General features: G+C 41.9%; 1 long non-coding RNA gene across 3 annotated transcripts; it reads left to right on the top strand.

Moving 5' to 3' along the window:
• The first annotated feature begins 4,118 nt into the window (after positions 1 to 4,118).
• On the top strand, positions 4,119 to 24,289 carry LOC130573704 (uncharacterized). 3 transcript variants are annotated; one of them, XR_008965354.1, is made up of 4 exons: positions 4,119 to 4,300; positions 5,577 to 5,863; positions 23,468 to 23,581; positions 24,031 to 24,289. It is a non-coding gene; the product is annotated as an uncharacterized LOC130573704 (long non-coding RNA). The 3 variants fall into 3 exon arrangements; XR_008965355.1 differs by lacking the exon at positions 23,468 to 23,581; XR_008965353.1 differs by lacking the exons at positions 23,468 to 23,581; positions 24,031 to 24,289 and adding an exon at positions 18,677 to 21,116.
• The last annotated feature ends 125 nt before the right edge of the window (positions 24,290 to 24,414 follow it).

Here is a 24,414-nt window from a genome sequence, read left to right on the forward strand (position 1 = left end):
GGGATTGGAAGGGAAAGCAGCACAGGAAGCATTGCTAATAGAAGCAGGAGGGAGAGATGGATGGAACTTACAACTGCAGCACTAAATCTCTCCCTTGTGAGCTCTTATCAAAGATAATTCAAAATTAGTAACTTCTGAAATATCTAGGCCACACAATTCAGCCTAATGCTGTGGTCCCTGAATTAGCTCCAGAAGAGGTATAATTACATTGCCCTGTCGTTGGCCCAAGCTCCTTATTCTTCTTCAGAGGCAGATTTAATTACTCTGGGCACAGCACCAGCCTAATGCAGCCACAGCTCTGCTGGGACWGAGCCAGGACACGTGCTGGACTGGACACTCTGACCAAGTCTGCTCAGTGGTGGCTCCAGATTGTCCTCCCAAGCCCCTGTGGCACATTTCAGGTGTGTCTTACACCCAGTCTGTCGAAGTAGACCCCAAAMAGCTGAGCTGTGTGGCTGGGTTACGGAAGCCATAACCAGGGAGTTTGTGGTTTCTCCTTCATATCCTTGCTACCAAGAAAGAAACAACATCAGGGGTCAGATTGAACCTGTTGGCCCCATACAGTCACCGAGCCATAGAATTGTGTGGGTTGGAAGGGACCTCTGGCTGTGGTCTTGTCCATTCCCTCTGCAATGAGCAGGGACATCCTCAACTAAACCAGATTGCTCAGACCCTCATCCAGCCTRAGACTGAGAGAGTTTCCGAGGGAAAAAAACCAGCCCTAAGAGAATAGAAAAAAATTGCCCACAGTACTAAGAGAAGTATCCTAAGCTAGCTTTTACTTAAACACTGTTTTTTTTTTGTGTTGTAAACCAGCATGACATAAACACTGTAGGTGAGGCAAAAAGAATGCCAGTTTCATTTTTAGGATGTCTCCCAGAATAATCTTCYGTACTAAGAGACCTGTTGTGTTGGGGTTTTTTTTAATGAGGTATTTTGAAATTCAAGCTTGTTGCCTCTGCTTCTTTTCATTGTAACTTAATCAGTACATGAAAAATTGTTTAGATTCCCAGATTTATGATACAGAACTTTTATTTTAAATTATGAAGTCCATCARCCCTATCAGCACAGTTTGTGATTATAATCTGCTGTGACATTAGCGGTRCCTCTTTAGGTGAGATACTGTGGACCACTTTCTGTATTATCAGATCCTGTAGGGCTTATAAAGACTAATCCAGTGAACACAGCAGACAATTTTGGTGACTTCAAGCAGCCACTGGACCAGGCTGATAAATGAGAGAGTAGCCTGAGTGATCATGACCTTTTGTTTTGCCATCAGTCATATAAGGAGTTGGATCCTAGCAATCGTAGGTTGGAAGCAGCCTGAGTTGTTCATCCTACTTTGGTTGCTCTACACAGTGTGAGACAAAATAAACATTAATTAAACTTCTCAGTATACCATGGTTGTGCCAMCTCCACTTTTGGAGAGTTGCCTATCCAGCCAGATCAGCCTGGATACCCTGCCACATACCCCAGCAATATCACCAGGTATGCTGGTGCCTGCTTTTCAGCAGCATGATTTGGATCCATTACCCCTTTATTTCACCAGGACCCTCAAAGAAATCAAGAACATCAAGGGTGAAAAAAGCATTCTAGCATGAAAGCCTAAGAATCTAATCTATCCTGAACAAGTTCTAAATTCTAGATTTAATATCTCATCCYTTCCTCAGATTCCATGCAGGAACATTGTTTAAAGTATAGGAAAGATCTGAAGATTGCCTCACGATATCTTTCAGGATGAGGTCTATTTCCTCATTTCTGGTTATACAATATTTGGAACAACAAGGCTCTGACTCCAAGACTTTGGAGCAGCTGGGAGTGCAGAAGACTGATAGTTTTGCAGAGAGGGAATGTCTGAAGCCAGGGGGTAGTTAGCTGCTGRAGCCAGCCCACAGTTCTTCATTCTCCATCAAATTTGGTAAATCATGCTGAACTCAGTAGAAAGTCCTCTTGGGGAATCTTGACTCATTTGAGTGACTCTGGCACTCTCCATCAAACCATGACACGTTTATGGGCTAAACGAACCTCACTGCAGCAGCCATGCTGTGCTTTCCATTCCATAAAATACACTGCGGGATTTACTRTTCTCTCTTCTCCTTTCCAATTTTTGTAATCTGGAAGAACAATAAGCACACATATTGCTTTTATGAGGGAAAGTTCTGAGAACCTGGCGACTTGCCTCGTYTCCTCATTTCTTTGTGTTGGGCAACTGGCAGGATATTTTGCTGCAGCACAAGAGTGAGAAGAGTTCTGTCCCTCTGAAATCAGCTGCTGAAGAGTGCAGGACAGAGCCAGCATGTTGAGGTCTTCGGGAGAGACAGGGGATAATAAATCACCTCATTACTTCTTGTTTCTCATTACAGCCAGTATCAGGAGGAATGTGTCTAATCTCACTGTGTGGCACTGCTTCAGCATGGGTGAGTAAAGGGTAAATAAGGTTTAGAGCCCATTCTGTCAGCTTTACTCTTAATGTCTCCTACCTAGAACAGATTCTGACATTCTTGTGGCACTGGGGTGAGAGTGGGGATTCTGSATRAATTTGAAAGGTGCMAAGAATAGAAATCCTGCCTCACRATTTGGGGGTTGGTCCATGTATGTRTGACRAAAGYCACCCTGGGGCTGCCTAACTAGGCACAAAATTATTTTGCATATCTGCTAGAGCTCTGCATCTCATGCTCTTGCCTCCAATACCAGCTTATCTCTCCTCCCTCCTGACGCACAACGTGCTAAGATTCGATTTCAGTAAAGTGGAAGGTTTTTTTATTATTTAAGTGTGCCTCTCCTTCCTCAGCTCTCCCAGACAAACTCTTCTACCTCTCAACCACTTACTAGTACTTGTTTCTCTCAGTGTGGCTCCTGTAGTCAGTGTAAACAGACAAGAGCAGATGAAGGGACCTTTCCTTAGTGTTTGATGTATCACTGCTTTCCACACAGACCTTGAAGAGTTCAAGTGTCCTTGGGCAGAGCGGTCAGAACACTTCTGGGGAAGGACCCCTGTTTACCTGTTTGCTTTCAGTACGTGGCTGAATTAGGAATTCCTTTCTCACACAGGTTAGCTACCCCTTGAGTAGTCACACTGGAACTGTTTGCATCAACATTTTCATTCCTAAGAAAGAAGTTCTCTGTCCAAAGGAGACCCTGTGCAATGCTACTTTCAAGTCTGACAGCGTCAGCTTCTGCATCCTCACTCCAAAGCAGGTAGAAGTGGAAATGGTTTGAGAAAGGGATGTGACATCTGTGTCAATTCACAGTTAAAACTGCAGGAGAATTTTCCTATTCCTCAAGCTAGGAGATAGGCCACTTCTGTGCTGGATGAAGATTCATCAGATGGAAAATGCTAGTGGGAACTGTCACTGTTTCCCTCCATATATACCCACAGTGGCCTGCTAAAGGCTTGTCTTCACTGATGTCCAGCATAAAGACACGAACAAGCTTAAGACAAAGTAATCCAAGTGCCAGTAACATTTCAGCTGTGACACCACGGAGCCAAATTTCTGCTTCACCTCCTCTTTTAAATAATTCTGATAGCTAAAAAAGGAAAGGAACCATTTCCGACCTCACTCACTCAAGAAGCAGATGTTGCCATTGATGAGCTTGACAAAATTGCAGCAACCACAGCCTCTGAGTCATCTGGTTCATCCTTTCAGCTCAGAATTAGYTATAAGAATGCATTCATTAGCTCTTTTGCAGTACAGCAAACACAGACTCCTGTAAAAGGGGAGCAGGTGGAATTTTAAAAAGTGTCAGTCCATTAGTACAAAATGTAGRAGTCTACAAGGCAAGGTCATGCTTTTCTGTAATGCTTGAGAGGTGCCTTACATAATGTAAGTGCTACTGGAACGATCTTGATTGTGTGAGGATCTCTCAATATTTATAGARGTGTTAATAAATACTGTAAGCTGTATCATAAGTTAATGTTTAGAATGCAGACTTTGACCTTCCCAGGTAGATGTGGCTTTTTCCACTTTTTCCTACAGGGAATATTATGTCAGCCTGTGGTCTGTGTTGCATAACTGATTAGATTGTGTGGGTCTGTTTGACCAGGGAACAAGGTCAAACATCCTTGATCATCCAAATGGCTCATMTGACAATTTGTCTCAGCCAACTCTCTCCAAGACCAGGCTGCTCTATAGGGTCTTGTGCAAGGCACTGTGGACATGCTCCACCCTTGGGCTTGAGGTTCAGCAGCAGAGTACCTGACCCTATTCCATTTTAGCAGCACGGATATGGACTATAACCAGACCACTTCCTATGGCACCTGAGCCAGACTGAGGTGATGGCTGTTTAGACCTCCTTCATGGTAAGAGCAATGAATGACCTAGAGGGGTAGCAGACAAGGCTGACAGACCTTTTGCGAGTGGCGGAGGTAAGAACTCAGTGGATGAGAGGAAGGATGTCACAATCCAGTCAGTATATGTCACAGRCACTCCCAGTCTATGGCTTACTCCATTGACTACAGAGGTAGCCAGCGTCCAACAGCTGGTTACAAGTCAGACTCGGTCACTCTTACCCTGAATGGCTTTTAGCACAGTTKTCCTGCATGTCTGTCATTAGAACATGGCCAGCACCAGGCCCTGAGCCCGACAGGGGTGGCTGTGCAGCCTCCAGCCTGCAGTCAGGATGGATGATGTGCAGAGTTGTCATTTACCAGACGTGGTAGAACACCCACTGTTGTAGAACAGGCTGGGCACAAGGCATGGGGTCTGCATCCAGCCTTTTGTCTCACACTCAATGTTGAAACCATTCTTCAACCTGAACCCACAGCACTATTGCTGGGTTTAAAGCAATGCCCTGATCAAATATCCAAGTCTGTGATGTATCCATTTGATCTGAATATTTCAGAATTACCTCCTCTTGCTTTTGCTAAATTCACAAAACTGTAGGTAAAGTTTGCCACATATTATTACATTGCACAGCAACAAGTTGAGCAATAATTGCTTTAATATARCTTTTGTCCCTGCTTTTCATTCTACCACATTTTCTTAGTCTTCTAAATTATCCRTTTTATAATCAGATCCTCTGCTAGCTTTGGTAACTTCAAGGAAGACAATTTTGTAKGTTCTGTAACTTAAACCACCCATTTTTTCATTTTCTGAGTGCTGACTAAAGAGCTCCCTTCACATTTACTCAAATTGTTATGAGTTTTTTAAATGTTTGTTTTCTATTTAAAAAAAATGTTTTCTAAAATAAAATGAAATTATTTCCTGCTTCTTCTGATGGATTGGAGCAGTTTTTTGTTGAAACATTGCTCTGTTTAATTCCTCAGTTCTAATGTACGTTATTTGTTTTCATACAAAGATGATGAATCTGGTTTATGGCTGTAATAGTGATGTCAGGGAGGTGTAAACGACTATGACACAGTAGGGAGTAAGGTCTTATAGATCCAAAAGATTTGCCTTTGCCATCAGATTTTAGAGGAGATTTTACCCATGAGATAGTCACTGAACTATTCTGGAAATCAGCATCATGGATTTGTGCGAGGTGTTTGAGCAGTCCTGGCCATGCTTTGGAGGGCTGAGTGTTTCCTTCACTTTTGTACTCTGGCTAAAGTGCCATTTTTTAATTTCTTCATGTAGCAGCACCTTTCCTCACGATCAGCTTGCACCTCATCCTTATGACTCCAGAGCTACACTGAAACTTTACTCTTGAGACCAAGAGAGTGGAGAAGGAATTAACAGGATGCTCCTGAGCACCGTGGAAACTCCTGTTTTACTCAGCAGGAAAGACCTTTTCTCACCAGAAGCAAGGTATTTCCCAGTCTGTGGCTGGTTTATCAAAAGGAACAGAGCCATGTCCTCACCCTGCAGCACCAAACCCTCCATGGTTTTGCTCAGAGAAGATTTTTTGGGCTACACTACTACAGGTAAGTACAAAGGTTAGGATACTCTGAATACTTTACTGAAATCTACAGCATGATGTCACTTAATCACTACATTAATTAGTTCCATACACTGAATAGTTGTAGCTATGAATAGCTGGACTCCACCACGCAACATGTTGCAACAAAGCAGCAAAATTAAATTGTAAAAATATTATGCCATCCTTGACAAAATTTCAACTTGCAATTACAATAGTATTTCTAGTTTATATTCACTATTATATATGTCTACTATAGTCAGAAAATGGAGAATGTTTGCTTAAATTATTCTTTTCTGTGTAATGTACTGTATTTTGGGAAAGAGAAAAAAAAAARRRWTTTTTTTTTTCTAATATTACCCCTTACCAGTGTCTAGCTAATAGGTAAGACTCTACTTTCCTAAAGAGCAGACCTCTGAAGATATTTGGATGGAAACTGTGGTTGCTTTGCTGCCTTGTACAGATTGGACTTCTGCTTCACACAGCACTTCTTACTCTCACAAATTCCTTGTCTCGAGGCATATGTTTCTTCCTCTCTGTACTCATCCCTGAGGGACCAAGAATTACATGTGACTTTTACCCATATCAATATTTCATGGGATTGCATGGTGATGGAAAAATACCTCCATATTTTCAAAGCAGCTTAGGAGGCTCTGTGTACAGAGTCACAGAATGCTGCTCACTGTACACAGATTACAGAATGCTGCTCACTGAAATGAATTTCACTGAGGAAAAATTTCAAACAGTATTTTGACACCTAAATCTATTTATGACATAGTAAAGGGATCAAACTACAAAATATAATCTGGTCATATCCACATATCTCCTCCCCCACACACCTGGTTCCTACTGTAGCTCTAATATTACCCTTTGTCTTCCTTGTTTGAAACTTGGGGTAAACACACCCCGTGTTATATAAACTTTTGTGCTGTATCACTGATGACAGAACCTGAGTTCTGTTATTCAGTTGCCATGGCTGCCAAGAGATGGCTAGATTGCAATGATGAAGAGATTTTATTTACATCCACCCACACATGTTGTTTGGTGTCCTGGCCAAGTACATATTGGCGGAAGATGAATTTACTAAGCTGGGATTTTGTGTATGTACTTGGCAGTGGGGGGATAGAGATTGTGCTCACCTCTGCCTGAGCATTTGGTCCTGAATTCGAATGACCTGAGACCTTCCAGGATACAAAATCCCTCTCTCTCTTTCCATACAAGTGATTTGAGACCCAAAGGCGACGAAACYGAGCAGGTCAGTGACAAGCACCACTTGGTGGGAAGCCAGTCATCAGTCTGGGGCTGCAAACAAGGTGGCAAGGCAGGCAAGAGAGATACCTTTTAAGACAATCTTCAGCCAGGACCAGGTGTCCTGTGGCTCTGGAGCACAAAGTCCTGTCRCAGGGGAGCTCTGCCCCAGGTACAATTGGTGCAAGTCTGGCTGCACAGTCCCTGCAAGACTGGCCACCCCATGTCAAGCTCTGTGAAAAAGGACAATTGCATCTTACAGCGATGCAATCGCAACTCAGATGCAAAATCTGAGTTTCTGAGGAAGGTGGAAGGTGGAAGGTGCRTTGCCAGGAGACGGGAGGTGAAAGGAGCTTTTTTACTGCTGCGATGTCTGGGTTAATGTGGGCGCTGCAGCTCACCAGACAGCCATTGTAAGTTTTAATTAATAGTCAGGGCATCTAGATATTTGCAGATTGGTGGGGTTTTTTWTWWAATTTGAATAAAGGAATATATTAAGCATTGAGACTGGAGCCCAACATGCCATTTCCAAGTGCAATTGAAAGYTGGCAGGATAGCTTCCATTTTTGATTAGTGATAAATCTAATTGCAACAGAATGGCTGACTTTCAGAGACAGGATTGTATTACAAGTCATGTGAGTAGGAGTCAGGCTAAATGAGCCTGATATAATGATTTATTTACAGCAACTCTGATACTTCTAGCAATCCATTATAATTGTATAGAGAGAGACTTCATTATCCCTTCACGTCTCYGTGATCCCTTCAAGGGCTGGGAGCTACAAAGCAAACCCGGAGAGGGGAGCACTCAAAAGGCTCAATCCTGCAAGGCTGAAGCAGACTGCAGCACTTACCACGCCTGACAGGGTGTCTGGATCGTCACACAATTTCCCCCTGTGAGTTATTCAAGTTGAYTGAATGAATGATTGAATTTATTGTGTTTAGTGTCTAATAAGGCAAGCTAGTTAATTTCTGCTGGATAATTAGAATCCATCTCTAATTGAATCAAAGTCAATGCAAGTAAATATTTTTATTAGGTTGATAATGCGTTTCTTGAATGTACTACTGCACATGTTCATAGCTGTCTTAGTTTGGGGTAGGGGATAGTTTTTAGCCATATAAATTCATATAAAATGAATTAAACTTGTAAGAATTTCTTTATTCCTTCAGAAAATATTTATTCTTCAATTTAAAACATAGGTCCCTTCTTTGATGGGTTCCTTCTTTGACTCAAGCCTACACATTTTTTGAAGGAAATAGAGCAGAGGCATTGGGAGGGCAGTGGAATAATAGAATATCACACCCCATTCTGCCTTCAAAACAAGTATTATATTTTCCAAGTCAAAGGTTTCCTTCAGGAAACTCAATTTTCCTCTGAAAAACAATGTAGATGGAACCTTTATAACTAGCTGAAGCTGGGCCCGTTCAGTTTGCAGAAGAACTGCCAGCTAGGGCACCCCTTAGGTACATCTCTCTCATAGTTCAGTAACAGCAGCAAGGAAAGGCATCAGCAGTGCTGGTTTTGTGTTGCTCAAGTGCTGCACTTCTGGAAGGAACATCTGGGCCCCATCCTCTGTTTCATCTCTTTCCCTGCAAAATGGTCCRTTGATGGCACATCCTAAACCTGAAAGAAGGTTTGAAGTCTGTCCAAAGAGTRGGGTTCCTTTGCATTTTTCTAGAGCATTACATAGTCTGATGTGTTTTTCAGAATCTCCACACACAGCTTAGGATCACTGTTGCCCTGTCTAAGGCTGGAGAAGTCAAATGAAGAGTCTTCATTGTTCCTTGCTCGTTTCAAGTAGGAACCTGGTTTTTAAGTTGTTCCTAAAGAGATGAAACTTCTCCAGGGAACCGAGGAGAGGAACAGCCTGTTAGCCCATCTATGTAAGTGCCAGGCCTGAGGTAGACATATTGACTTACACTGAAGACTCTGAAATGGGAGCAAATACACTGGAATATTGCTTCCAGAACTGTAGCTGAYTGGGAGAGCAGAAAGTAAATACACTGGTCTTATTCAGCTAATTTTTCTTTTTAAAAAATACAAAACAAAAAACACCCAAACCATAAAAGCAGCATTAACATTTCAGATGTGGGCYATGCAATGATGCTTTTTATCCCACATTAAAGTCTGACAAAGCATTCTGGCTTTGGACACCTCACTGCATCAGGTGTCTTTAAAAATATGAGTCTAAAACAGTGCCATGGACAGATGGGAACAGATTTATGCTGTCTTTTGTAACAGCCCATTTTAGGGCTGTTCTATCACAAATCTGTCTTTTCTCCTGTCACTCACATCAACACACAGTTCAAAACATTAACCTGGATTTTTGTTGTTGTTGTTGTTTTCTAAGCAAGAATACTTTTTAATGGTTAACATGGAATACATCATGTTTACCTGGAAGGACCTTATCTACAGTAATTCCTGGATGTTGATAGGACAAAAGGAAATTATACAGGTTAMTATCACTGTAATAATATATTCACCAGAAACAGAGACTCAGCTGAAAGTGATGGCCAAAAAGGAGCTAGCAGGTCTCTTTTCTTGAGATCTTTATGCCTGTATAATCCATTTGATTCACAGCCAGCCAAATCTGTTCAGCTGAGATGCTCTTTCTACCTGAGATTATCCCAGGGGATCTCCCATAAGCATGGTCCAGAAAGGAGAAGTCAAAAAATGGCTTATTCTTGGGTAATGTGACCTGGATTACAGGGGGAGGTGAAAATAATTCTGCTGCATGATGAAGACACATGCAGTGCATTGCTGCTGCCACAGTCACACAGCCACATCCCTAAAAGTGCTGAAGAGCTTTTGCAGGGGAAGCCTCTGGCAGTACATGAAAGCTGGCTCAACCACAGGCACAGCAGCCCTGGCTGTAGCAGCAGAAGGTTGTAAATTTGGCTGGCCTTTGCCAAGAGCAAACGATGGAGTCTGGAGGTACCATTTGCAGCTAAAAGCTGGAGCTGCTGAGCTTGGCAGTCCTGGTGCTGTGGCACTGCTCCTGAGGTCAGTGAAGAAGCAGCAGTGCCCCATGGGCAGGAGGAGTGTTATCTGTACCTGTTGGTGTTGGCATAAACGCTGCTGGGAAGGGCACRGCTCRTATCCATGAGCTCCCAGAGTTCCTSCCAGCCCCTGGGTCTGTGTTTGTGTGGTAATTGCACAGCCCTTAAACCTCCTCTCAAAACCCCCTCCAAACCCAGCTTTATCCTCCAGGCTCCGATTCCTTTAGGGTACTGACACACATGGCWTTACCAGCAGGCACTTCCCCAGTGAGCTGTGCCGCTGGAGGCTGAGCTTGGGATGGTGGCAGGTGCTTCCCTCACAGGCTTGCTCTCATAAAGCTCCGTGGTGCTGTAGAGATAGCACTTCTGCCCTTGCCTCGGGACCCAGCACAGAAGGGCTGCACACAGCGATTCGTGAGCAATGGGACTGAATTTGCATCTGATTCAGAAGTAATTTCACATGGTTTTGAAAGGGTTTGCTGTTTTCTATTTTTCTTTTTTTTTCTTCCTCTGTTCTCTTGCAGAGSATTTTATTAAATGAAGCATGGGACAAAAGTAAGAGAGAAAACTATGGTCTGAGAGTTATATTGGAACATTTTAACTGTTTAAAGGCACTAAGAGCACACTTTCATGATGAAACACTGGTTAGAGACCCCCTTTGTTACCTCCAAAAGCATTGGTGCTTTTGWGAGGCAGATGGCAACAGACAAAAAMCAGAAGTTTTAAGACTCAATATGTCATGTCAGTGGAGCTCTGCACTTTCTAGGAACTAAGAGCCCAAGGATGGGGAAGAAAGAAAGCAGTAAAACATTTTTKCCAGTTTTTATTAATGTTAGTAAAGCTGAGAATTCCTTAAATTCAGTTGTYGACTCCCCATGGGCAAGCACAGTAATGACTGAGTCTTTGCTGTCTTACACTAGTAGGGAATAGAAGCTTGGGAAGTGTACAGCAGATTTRTAAATATTCTGCTAGTCCTGAACACTGAGCACAAATGGAAAAGATGCAAAAGAAAGAAGGATACTGAACTGCACCAATAAAACCTTCCAGCTGGAAAAGCCCAAAGAATGTGAAGTGATTTCTCGGAGTCAGAAATGAGTTCATTAAAAGATGCTCCAGAAGTAATGAGATAAGATAATAAAAGGGTGAGCTTTTGTCCTTTTTGCCTCCTTAAAAAAAAAAAGGATACAAATGAATGGGGCAGGGAAGGAGGACTTGGAGAAAGGAAAAAAAGGGCACAGGCCAACCTGTATCTACCATGCTCAAGCAACACAGCCTCATTGGACATGAGGAATCACAATGGCTCCCTGAGATCCCCATTGGTACTCTTCCCAATCACATCGATTGCAGGGGCAAGGACTCAGAAATGAGCAATCCCTCTGTGTTCCCTGCCCTYAAAGCTCCTCTCTCATTGTCTGCTTTTTCTCTCTGTCTTGCACTCATCTTTTCAGCCATCTTGACACTGACTGTTCTGCRGCCAAAAGGCTGAGATGTTAGGAGCCATCCACAGCTCTCTGTCCAGACTGGGAAAAATCTGGAAAAAGGAGAGCAAGGGAGCTGACCAGGCCACACAGTAAACTGGGGAAGGGAGCCAGCAACCAGAGTGATAGCTATTGTGGCTGACCCGCCAGCCCAAGGCATTCATCTGTGACTGACCATCTGCCTTGGATCCTGCAAGCATCAACAAAACACCATATTTTTCTCCAGCTCYGCTATCTTTTCTGTCCTCCTTCCTCTTACGCCTTCCATGCCTGGCCACAAACAGGGAATGCAGCATCTCAGAGCAGAACAGAAGCAACCATGGCCTCCCATTTGCCAGGACATCCATATACCGGTGTCAGAGCTGCACAGGGTTCCTTCAGCAGCTAATCTCCTTCTCCACAGGAAATTAAAGTRCAGAAAAGCACCAGATACTTATAACAGCATCTACTAAGACATGTTATCAGGACATGCCAGGACACAGGACACATCCGATGAGACATAACAGAAAAGGCACTCAAAGGAAAGGTGAAGTTCTTACTTGAAAAATGACAAAGCTGCACTTTTTGATCTTTGTATTGCTGAATSCTGGCATTTTAAATTGTGCTGTATTGCTTTGTTTGGAAATAAGGGCATCACGCATATAGAAAGTCACTGCTGATGAGAACTTCATTATAAGGAAGAAGATAAATAAAGAGGGTTGGAAAGACAGAGACAAAGAAGAGCCCATTTAAAGCAAGGTGATACTAAATGTTTTCAGCCCAGTGTGTATTCAAAGCTTCTTGTTAAACTTATCAAATACTGCCCACTGAGAAAGACTTTGATGAGCATTTTATCCCTATTTCTCTGTTACTGAAACTGTTTCTAATGACTACAGCAACGCACGTTGCTGCTTAATGCACAAAGCCTGCTGTGTTTGCCTACCAGCTTCCTGAGCTGGTAGCATTAAATTCACAGTTCTGTGCTCTGAGTTACTCTCCAGAATGAAAGACTTCATATATAAAACAAACTCTAYTCAGCTCTGACTCACTCTCGCTTTTCCACAGGAGATAGCATTAATATTAAATTCAATTTCTCCTTGGGAACAGTATCATTTCCATTCTGTTGACAAATATCTCAGCAGCACAGGGCTGGAGRAAAAGGAGACAGAAAGTGTGACGGAGAGCTCTGGGAACCGATCTCAGTGTTTTGAACAACCTCAGCCGTGGCACCGCTGTTTCTTTCAGATGACCGCATCTTTGCTGTTTTGCAATGCATCTGCCTGCTCTGATTCTCCCTGTGAAACCCCTGCCCAGCCTTCAAAGTCCGTCTCTGCATGGATGCCTAGGGATGCTGAGAGCTGGAGTGCACATGAGTAGCATCATGCATCCTAGCATCAGTCAGAGAACATGTCCATGCTATGCAAACCAGACAGCAAACAGTTATCTTCATGCAGGCAGAAAAAACAGACCCAGGAAAATCCTCTGAAAATGTTTTGCGATTCAAACAAGCCAGTTTCAGCTGTGCTAATAAGGCAGAGGCGGAAATTTGAGTCCTAATGAAATGGAATGACAGTGTCCCACTGACTTTCATCAGGGCGTTGTGGGTTGTGAATTCTGTTGAAAATCTTGCAAATCTGCAAATCCCGTTTTTCAAAGGGATCTCTGAACTCCTGTAACTTTCTGTACCACTTTACCACAAGCACAGTACCAAATTAGTGAGTAAAACTGTAACTTTCAAGTAAGAACCAGAAGATATTAACAGAACCCAAATTTAATTCACAATCTGAAGCYCTGCTGCTAAGAATTAATTGCACTGGGTCAGGAGAAAGATGCACATAGCACGGCTTATGCATCTCCACGAGTATTTGGAATACAGATGTTCACAAAGAGCCCACAAACCAAAGATTATTTTCAGAAGTGTGCAGTGAATAGTACCAGGCATTTGATGCACTTGGGATGATCATGCTTCCTTCACAAYTATTCTAGAACAAAACAAAAAGAGGTGATGAAATGTACCAGCACTGTAGCTGCAGTGAGGAGGCTTCTGTTTAGCAAATGCCCAGCACTCAGAAATGACGTCTTTTGCAAACATTTTGTGGTGAGACTGAAGAGTGGGTAGAAAACACTGGTCACTGATTTTCCCTTGTTCTCCAGAATCAGCACAATAATCCTCTTCCACTGATATTCATCACAAAGGACAGAGYACATCTTCCTCTGTTTTACTTGGAAAACAAGGCAGCTTTCTGAAATCCAGCGTAGTTTTGCAGGCAGTAAATCAGATAGCTCATCTAGGARTGTCCTGGTGTGATTTTAGATCTCAGTCTCCTGTGCTGTCTATAAGAGGCACATACCATGCTTGTGGACATGCCCCAGAATGGACTTTCAAGTCCATGCCCCAGACCAGACTGTCCCCMAAACTGCTCGATATTTAGATCTCTGTGATTGCTGAGCAAGCTCTTGAAAATCACCCACACYGCACTTAGGGAAGATCTGGATTCCCATCTGTGGTGTCTGTAAAATGTATGCCCTCACCAAAATATATCCCATCTGCAATTAGGAAAAGATTTCTCTGGGCCTGGTGGTGTATTTGTAGTCTGTATTTGTATAGAGGAAAGATGGAGGTAATTTCAGCCCCTTTCCCAAATATTTGGATTTTAAATAAGTACATCAGTGCAAATGTGCACTGTGCATGAGTGCTTTTTCAGGGGATCGTGGAAGTTATTTGCTGTACACAAGGATGTTTGAGCAGGATTAAAAATGTGTAGAGCCTATGTAAATTTAATAGAGCTTGAAAAGCTTCTCAACTCTGTCCCATAACATTGTTTTACCAGCAGACCTCCACACTGGCATTATGTGAAAATCCTCTCCCAAAGGGACAGTTTATGCCAAATCTTTGTCAGGTGTTGCCCTCCAGCTGTCACAGCGATAAACGGGCACCTCTCCACACCACAATACACACACAAAATTACAGAAATCAAATCCCCACGTGCACATCTTCCTAGCTGCACAGAAGGAYTTTACAGTGCTGGCTGAAATACTGGCTGTGTCCCATACTGCCTCCCATTCTGAGACAAGCATTTGGCCTCCAGACCCCTATGATTTTACAATGAMTTGCTCAGCTTTGGGCCTGATGCACAAAGACACTTGAAGCAATGTATAAAAAGGTGTTGGGAAGATCAGATCCCAYCCATTTGAGGAAAAATCTTTATACAACAACAGCTTTCAGGTGTAATACTGGAAATGGGTTTATTTTCAGGGACAAAGAACCATGCTGGTAAAAGCTGGCATAATATAAACACCACAAGGACCAAGATTTTTCTCCCTATAGAGAAAGAGATGATAGAATAACAGGGAAGAAGAGCATACGTCCATAAAACTGGCATCTGTCGCCCTTTTACCATATCCTTTCTTAGGTTCTTCTCAGTTTGTTAGTGGATTTTAATATTCTTTGCATATTTTTAATACCTCTACATAGTTGTTACACACATGTGTATGTGTCTGCATATATGTATGCATATACATCTGTAAATGTGTATATAAGAACACATCCATACATAGCCTCAACTTCCTGTCCTATAGAGGYACCACTTTCATCTGAGCCTCTTCCTTATGCCTTTCTCTATCTCTTTACTGGTATGCATTCAAGCTTTCCACATAACAGATGTGATTTCAACACCTTTTACTGAAAAGTCAGTCTACAGCCACTGTAATGATTGAATTCAGATCACTCTGAGTGTTTCTCATGGTGCAGTGAGCACTGGATATGGGCGAAGTGAGTCTGCTTTTGTCTCCAGTGCCAGCACAGACCCATTTCACAGTTACTAAGGCAGAAGATCTGAGGAGTTTTTTCCCAAATGTAAAAGCAAATTAATGTTATCTTGACCTCAGTAAAGCACTGAGGGTAGAGCAGAGTTTACAGACATTCTGTGTGTGACTTTGTCCCAGTACAAGCTTCCCTCTTCTTCAGACTGTCATCAGGTCCGATGATTTATCTGTCTAAACAAGATGCTGTGGTTTAGCTGAGCTCCCGCTTAAACCCCGAAGCCCAGCAATTTCCATGACAGGGACTTGCTGCATGATGATGTGTTCCCTTGAGGGTCACAGGGGATGCCCACAGAAAGTAAAGGGAATTCTCCTGTGCRTTGTTGAAGTTGTGTGTGAGGAGAAACACGTGACAGCCACCGAGGCAGAGCCAATTGTGCAATCAGCATAGTTTGATCAGCCTTGGGTGGCACGATGCTGTGCCAGGATAGAGAAACTGTGACCTCTGTGCTGCAGCCTGGCCTCTCCTCAAGAAGAAAGGCAACACAACATGCTGGCAGAGTCACAAGGAAGCCCATCCATGACCAACCCCACCACTTGGGATGGCCCGAGATTCCAAGGCACTCAGAGATAACTGAAGCTGCAATGTTGTGAATCTCCTTTTAGGAAGCAGAAAAGAGGGAATGGGAGCAGGAAAGTGTTTATTGTACTTTTCTCTACTTTGTTTTTCTGGACTCGTGCCAAGCACATCTGGCCGAAGAGAGGGGAAATGTGGTTTCCACAAGACAAAACTTTGAATGGATACAAGCAGTTTCTAAGGAGATCTGCTCTATAATTGTAGAGGAAATTACAAGCTGAATCATCTGTGGTTCGGGGAGAGAAATCAATGCTATTTTGTAAGTTGAACCCAACTGTGATGTCTCTTACCAATAAGGAAACTGGAAAGAAATCAATTCCAAGAACTTTCAACAAAAATCCATCTTAATTCAGGTCTGACAGAACAGTTTTGCTCTCCTTCCCTAAAGCAACAGCGTGCACCAGCCCGAAATCCCCAATACCATTGCAGAGACAAGCCTTTGACAGCAGAGACAGACCAGTAACTGCACTCCAGGCCTGCAAACCACCTGACACCGAGTCCTGGGAATGCACAAAGGGAGTTCTGGGAATGCACAAAGGCSCACACACCTTCCAGGGCTGGCCTGCCAAAACTGCTCGTGTCTCTACAGAAGGCAGGTCCAAAGCAGAATCCACCAATTGTGATGCATTGCACCACGCATTGAGATGGATGGCTGAAGCACAACTGCACCCACTGGACCCTGTAATGACAGCAGCAAACTAATTCTGCTTATAACCTAAATGRCATCTGACTCCTAAATGAGTACTCCTCATATGTTGATGCTTTGCACAATTTAACTTCTTTTTTTTTTTTTTTTTAAGACAGAGAAAAATTTGAAATCCTCAATATCTACTAGCATTTGCCCTTCATTTTGCAGTTTTACTTTGCTCTATATTCCTGTGAAATGCGGAATTCACTTTAATCATGAGATATAATTGGGAAAAAGTATGCTATTTTCTGGTAAGATGAGAGAGATTTTGCTTTTGTGTTTATTCTACATTTCTTTCTGGTGTTGAGAACTACACAGACAAAAATTGCAGTCCTTGATTCTTGCTCTTAATCTTTGGCACACTTAATTCTGCACAAGGTGTAATTTCTAGCACAACTCATCAGGACTCTTCCACAAAACAGATTGACAAAATGTGTTGTGACAAAATGTCAGAAAGGCTGGATTAGTCGCAAAGGTTGTTGAAGTTGTTACTTAATCAAAAGAGAAAAACATGAACACAACTGAAGCACTAGCTTCTTCAAAAGTTTAAAAAGAAGATTTTTATGATTTATCTTCTRCTTTATATGGTTGTTTTTCTTGTACCTGCCTCTTTTTTTTCCTTCTTTTCTGCTTCTCTTTTTCTGTGTGAGTGTTGACCAAAACCTGATATTAAGCTCAATGCTGCTGGTGAGGTTAGTTGCACTCTGAGCAGTCACAGGACACACTCCAATAATTTCCCTTTGTAAATGTGGAAATTCTCTTCAGTCTAACAAAACTAAGGAGTTATCAAAAAATTGTGGTTTAAAATCTTTCTGTGGTTTTGTGGGTTGAGAATGGGGGAAGGTAGGGGTTTTTGAGGGAAAAAAGTTGATGTGGCAGACTGATCAACAACATGTTCCATTTACATAAAGAAAGMAAGTTGAGACAAAAAATTCAAAGGAGAAGTTGAATGGTGGGTAATAAGTTCTCTATTTAATCTCTGGCAGAATGTCAAGTCACTAAGCTAGACTTGGTGTTACAAAAAGCTGTATGAATATTTTCTTTCAGACTCTTTTCATGAATTCATTCAGCACTTTTTCCTACTTCCAAATATTCCAGCCAATGAATCTGCTGGAACTATTGCTGAGATGGTGAATTTAGAATTAGCATTTCAGAATAGTAAAAGCAAGTGAATTTCAGACTCATAAATACATGTTGGAAGTAGAAACTTGTTTCTGTATATTTTTCCTGTGTAACAGGGCACAAAAATGATCTGTATGTCCACCCTGAAAGTCTCAATTCTGAATGTCACCTACCTGCAATGAATGACTCATGAGTCCTACAGTCAATTSTGAATAATAAATATATTTGAGAAAATTACAACTTATTGGAGGACAATTCACAAAGAGAGGATGAGATTAAATTAATCTAATATGGAATTAAAAATGAATTATTCATGCAACCCGACAGGACAATTATATCCTCACAAGTAATAACTGCATTGACATTGATGTGGAAGAGGGCCCCCAAYTGGTCCTTCCTCTATCCCATCAAATACCAGTGTGCCAAACTTCTTTCAGAAATTAATAGCAACTTGTGGTTTCTGTGTAAGATTCTGGATTGATTTCTTGGCCTATAGGGGTCATTTTTTTAAAAAATKGATTGGTGAACCTCTGAAAATCTTCATCCAGAGGCCTCTGTTATTCATTTCCAGATCTATTAAGGTGAGTTAACATAAAACCGTTTTGCATAAATGTTTGCCTGACCCTTAATATCCAAGTTAAGAAAAACTTGGATGATTTATGGGTCACAAAATTTACCTTTTTCTTGGGCCTCTTCTATCCCTGTGGGATAAGCATTTCCAGGATTAGACAGAGAAAACATCATTTTAGGAAAAAGTTGCCCAAAGCTGCAATACACATACTGTGGAAAGAAAAATTAAAAGTAAATTGGATTTCCAGAGACTGAGACTGACTTGATTTCATGAYAGGAGTGAAAGAGTTCCCTTTTTGCATCTTCTTGTTTTCCTTTGTGGTCTTTCTTTGTTTCCAGGCAGGGGTGAATGGGATCCATCTCCCTGCAGCGAGTGGCTACCGTTCATTGTTTTTACAAACCAAAACTGATGCACCCTCAACCTGTCACTGAACCACTGATGGAACCTGACTGGCTGCTGCAGGCCCTGGAATAGAGTCCAGCTGCAATCCATTAGTGCAGAAAAATTCTCTGCAAGGAAAAATCAGCAGCTTATACTAAAAAAACAGAGCTGTTACAGCATGACACTTTTCTGTTCTGTCTGCGTTATTGTGGCAATGTTCTTGCAGACTATATTTAAAATGAAGCTATAAAAATAAATTCTGATTAGATTTGAATGCTTGATGAAATCAGCATACAATTTAGTTTTTCCACAGGGTGTTCAAGAATATTCATAAGAGCTCTTTAATTATTMAATAATTACAAATCACTCATTAAAACATTATTCATTTCACCATATAATCATGCCAAGTCATATATCTCAAACCCTAGAATTTTTCGTTTCTTAGTGCCAGACAGATCCAAGCAAAGTTAATTGAATGTTTTTAATATTTATGTAGTTAAATGGCTAGTTCCCTAAACTGCAGCAGAGTCATCAGACGAGGCCCAAATCACAGGGAGAGCTCATGAGCGTATCATGGGCTCAGCAGGCAGTGCAACTTATGAAATGCATAGGATGACACTTGGTTAAATCGAAAAAATACTCTTGCTATCCCATTAGATTTGTCTAAGTTCTCCACAGGACCCATAAGGGAACATTTGCACTTTGCTTTCCTTAGGTCAAAGCATCCCTATTGCTTTTACTCCATCAGTTACTCACCAGCTCCTGTTCCAAGGTACTTTCCCTCACTATCCAAGCAGACAAAWGGAAAATCTTGGGTGAARAATGCTTGCTTGACTCCTCCAGATRATGACAAAACACCTCATCAGTCAGAGGGATGAGGACACTAGCAAAAATTTAGTTAGCATTTCAGCCATCCCATCATCCAGAAWGACCTCAGAGAATAAYTACACCCGTGTAAAGAGGAGCTGCCTTTTTATCCAAGCATTTTCTGTGAAGCAGATGTCACATTTCCCCTTTTATGAGTAAACTGAGGGTTTGACCAAACTAGAGTGGTTCCAGGGCTGGGTGGGGATCAGGCTCACCTGAGGTTAGGAGAACAAACATCTGGTGTGGGCAGCACACACCTGGTCACACCCTGAGGMCACCTGAGCCCAGGAGGGCTGCCAAGGAGCAGAGGGCACCAGAAAAAAGGCCACTCCAGAGACTCATTGTCCTGAGTGCTGGGATAGCTCTGTTCCCTCTGAATCCATAACTTTCCCTGTAATTATCTCAAGGGCCACTGACTATAACGAGACAAAAATATGTTTTATACTGAACAACTTTTTTTCCTGCCTGGCTGTTTTTCCAGCATTTTAATAACGTCCACRGGGTTTGTTCAGGGTCACAAGGGAAGATGGTGGCAGAGCTGGGGACAAGGCTGAGAAAAATCTCATTCTCATTCTTTCTATCCACTGAGGAATGCACTTTGCCAAATCAAAGTGACAGGATGAGTTCAAAGGCAAAGCAGCAAACTTAGCAGTTAATCCAAGCATTATTTCTACAAATGATACTATATCATACTGACAGAGATGAGGCCCACTCCTTGACCTTATTTTTGGCAGAATTGCTTTCTCTGGAGAGAAAAAAAGCATTCTGTATTCTTGAGGTAGAGTTATGGACACCCTTAGTAATTGAATATAGTTCCTTTCCTTACCCAGCAGGCTACTGAAGATTCGATATCTGCAGAAATAGCCATGGAAAGGCTGACAAAATATCCATCTGCTTACAAAGTCACAGCACAGCGTGCCCACCTATGGTAGGAGAGTAAAGGCTGCAACCTGCTGTGCCACAGAAAGAGGTCAGAAGGGTGGATGACACTGCAAATATGCAGGTGTAGCAAAACAGAGGCCTGTGACACCTAGAAATTATAATTGTGTTAGAATATAATTAATATGCCTGCCTTCATTTTAAATATGCACAAGGATGGTGTAACTAAGAGCATGTAAGTATTTTGTAACACTCGAGGCACAGCAAGATGAAAACCTTAAGTATTTTGGATAGGTATGTGAGCARCATGACTACCAAAGATGGGTGAAGCTGCAAGTAGGTGGCATTCAGCTAACAAAAACTGCCAGAGGGAGAACRCGATCAGCACATGGGACTGCAAATAGCCAGGACAGCCTGCAGACTACACGAGAAGGACGACTGGCAAAGTGATACTGGGAGGAGGTGAGGTCTTCCTTACTGAAAGCAGAACATAGYATAAACCATCAGGCATAAGCGATTTTTTTTTTTTTTTAACAGAGAAAAGAAAGATGACAGGGTCATCTTTGAAAAGATCTATGAAAAATGGCCTCTCTCGTAAATGGGCTTTCAGGCCTGGTCACCAAATCTTGGCACACAGGAACCACCGAAGACCAAAGCYRTCMRTGCCCYCAGCACYGYCTGGCTTGCAGTGTGGATGTTACAGACCAACAGTGATGATGTTGAAACACTGGGGGAAAATCAGCTGTGAGCACAGAGGCTGTCCTTAAAGAATTGATTTAGGAAAGGTAAAAGTTTAAAACTTCCTTGATCTGTCAGCCATCAAAACACTTCTGTGAATGGTTCCTAATTGCCACACTATACACACGCATTCAGTTTCCATATCTGCAGCGCAAGTTTTCTGCAACAGCAGGAATTTCTTTGCAAGTCCTAACTGATCCTGAGGACTGCACACATACTAAAAAAACCTAGGTGCTATAATCGTTACTTTTCAAAATGAAAATCTTTCCACAGCTAGGGGAGAAAAAAATAACAGATTAGGGAGTTCATAACGCTCATATCTTCAGTATCAATATGAACTATGCTACAGGATCTGTAGCCTAATCTGCATTCAGTGGATCACTGTTAAGCTATTTAAACTGAAGCAATTGCTTCAGTTAAGAGCCTAATGAATATTTGTTCACACCAGAGAAGCCTTATCACAGTTAGCAGTAACTCACAATTTAGCATATCTTGGGCAAGGTCAGCAGAAATAGCAAGACTTGGGCAATGAACCTGAGTCTTGCCCCAGAATGAAAATAGTCACTTTTTATCATTCACTGATCCTAAAAGACTTTCTGCAAGTGCACAGAACTGCGCTTTGTTTACAAATGGGCAGCAATGAGGTGCAGGAGGGGGTGWGATTAGCTTATGGCTTATTTTAACACTGCAGGACAGGATCAGTGGCTGGAGAGGGAAACCACAAYTCAGCTTCCAGCCCTGCAGCCTTTCAGCCAGGCTGCCTCCCTCCAGAACATGACAGCACCAGTTGTACAGCACCTCTGAGTGTCAAAAGACAGAGAAAAAGTCTTGAGGTGGAATTTTTCTTACTAGTACATTTAGGCATCCAAATAATTTTGGAAATGTGACCCACAGGCAGCCAAAAATACTCGATTTGACAACATTCCCACATCCTTTTAATGAGCAAAGGCTTTCCATTTTCAGAAAATAAACCTGAGCTTTGCATGTTTAGGAGTACTGATTACCAATTCCTTTTAAAAACTAATTACTGCATTCCTAAGTTGGATGAGTGAATCTGTATGCTGTGAACTAGAATAATTTTACCAATAATTTACATTATGGTGATGTGTACAGGCCATAAGAAACAAGGGGGATTCATCATCCTAGGTGCTATCCAGGCTGCCAGAAAAACACACTTTCTTTCTCTGCCAGTTTATAACTTGGGTTATGAAAAAGAGCATTAGGGCTGATGAAGAGAAAGGTTCTTAAGAAGCTGTGATCTGTTTTGCTATTCTGGTTTCCCGTGCTTGCTTTCCACTATGATCACCCTGTTAGGAAATGTCTGGGCTGTTCTTGTGGCAAAACCCAACCTGGAGGCACTGGGCAGATCTCTGCAGAAGGAACATTTGACTGGGAGTTCATTAAATTGTCTGCTCTCTGACAAGTGGWGAGAAATGTGAGACAACACAGCTGAAAGGGCCTCGCCAAACCAGCTAACTTTGTGGTAGCCCCATGCAAGGGTTTTATTGCCATCAGTCAATCAACCAGCATGTTTGGCTTAACTTGTGGGATCTTTTCCCTCAGGCAGTCAATGGCATTAGATTGATGTCATGTTAACACAGCTTTCTGAGCTGAGCAAACAAGAGTTTGGGCCTGATTTGTGTGAGTGGCTCCCACAACATGCAGGCAAAAGGGGTAAATGTGAGTAATTAGGAGTTGGGTTTGCTCTGAGACAGAACGGACCAGGACGGTGCACCAAAACATATTTTGGAAATCAAGAAGATTGCAAGTTCTCCTGGAATGGGATTGGTGCAAATGCCTCTGGATTGTAGTTCTGAATCATCCTTTAGTACAAAACTGACCATGCTGGGCCTGTAACTTCACACTTGTGCCAAGATACAATAGTAGAACCAGGAGGCATCAAGTAACRGGAAGAAAATTCAAAATAAACAAAAGAAAGTGATTCTTCATGAGCAGAATTCCTTAAAAAAGAATGTTGTAGACAGAAAAAGTATATACAGGTTCCAAGGAAGACTGAGATTGGAGAAGACCATTGAAAGCTTATAAACCTTGGTCAGGCCCAGAAAATTTGAAAAATGCCTTAGTATTAGAGGAAAATTCTATTTTTGCTCTTCCTCTCTAAATCTCCAGTTCTAACCAACATTGGAACCACTATGCATGACCAGAAGCACATTTTATTTGACCTACCATATTTGTATAACATTTCATGTTCTTAACAAACATACCAAGTTTTTTCGGCTTTATTTTCTTTTTTTTTTTTTCAGGTTTTGTCTTCTCCCTTTGACAACACAGGAGGCAAAAGCATAGCTCTTCATGTGGCTATGTAGGCATCAGAATTTCCACACTGTCTCAAATGGAGGCTAGTTGTCTTCTTGCAGGTACATGGATAAGATTAAAGATCATCCTTGGATCACAGAAAATAAAAAATAAAAAAATCTGCCAGGTCAGAACTGTGCCTTCCACTATTAAAAGTGCCTATCAGTGTTAAGGTAAATRTCTTGGAATTTGAGTTAAAAGCCCACCAGAATCCACAAATTACACAGATCAAATGCACTTAATCCTGTATCATCATGCCAAAAGGATGAAAAATTACAGCTCTCTTCCCTTTGATCTGGTAAGAAATATATAAATTCTTTTTCCACAGCAACAAATCTATTTCTGTAGCCATGTCTGGTTGTGCTGCAGGGGAGGAAAAAAGAAAAAAAAAGAAAGAAAGAATGCAGGTTAATTCAACTTCCAAACCACTACAATATACCACAAAGCCCYCGACTACTTTACACACAGCCTTCACCTCAAGAGACTCTAACAATTTTCTTCTTGCTTCTAGGTGATGATTAATACACAGRCTCCAAATACACAAAGGGGTAATAAAACACCCTATGCCGTGAACACATATTGGATTGAATTCATTATTTCTTGAAGGTGTTGAAAGCCCTGCCAGCAGCTCCTCCTGGGGAACAGCCCTTCTCTTTCTGAAATGCTATGTTCTGCTTATGAAGGGTTGCTTTACTAAATAAATAAAAAAACTAAAAGGAAATACCATTAGACAATTTCAATAGGTGTTTAAAAGCCCAGAAATAAAATACTTGCTGAAAGAAGGTGTTCATTTTCTTGGAGCAAAGCCTGTGTTTTCACAGAGAAATGTCTCTTCAAAGATGGCCCAGTGGAAAAGCAGACARAGAAAGGAGATAAAATAACCACTCATAGCTGC

This window comes from Malurus melanocephalus, unplaced genomic scaffold (genome assembly GCF_030028575.1).
Source record: "Malurus melanocephalus ecotype Western Australia unplaced genomic scaffold, MMel_1.1 scaffold_63, whole genome shotgun sequence".
NCBI lineage: Eukaryota > Metazoa > Chordata > Aves > Passeriformes > Maluridae > Malurus > Malurus melanocephalus.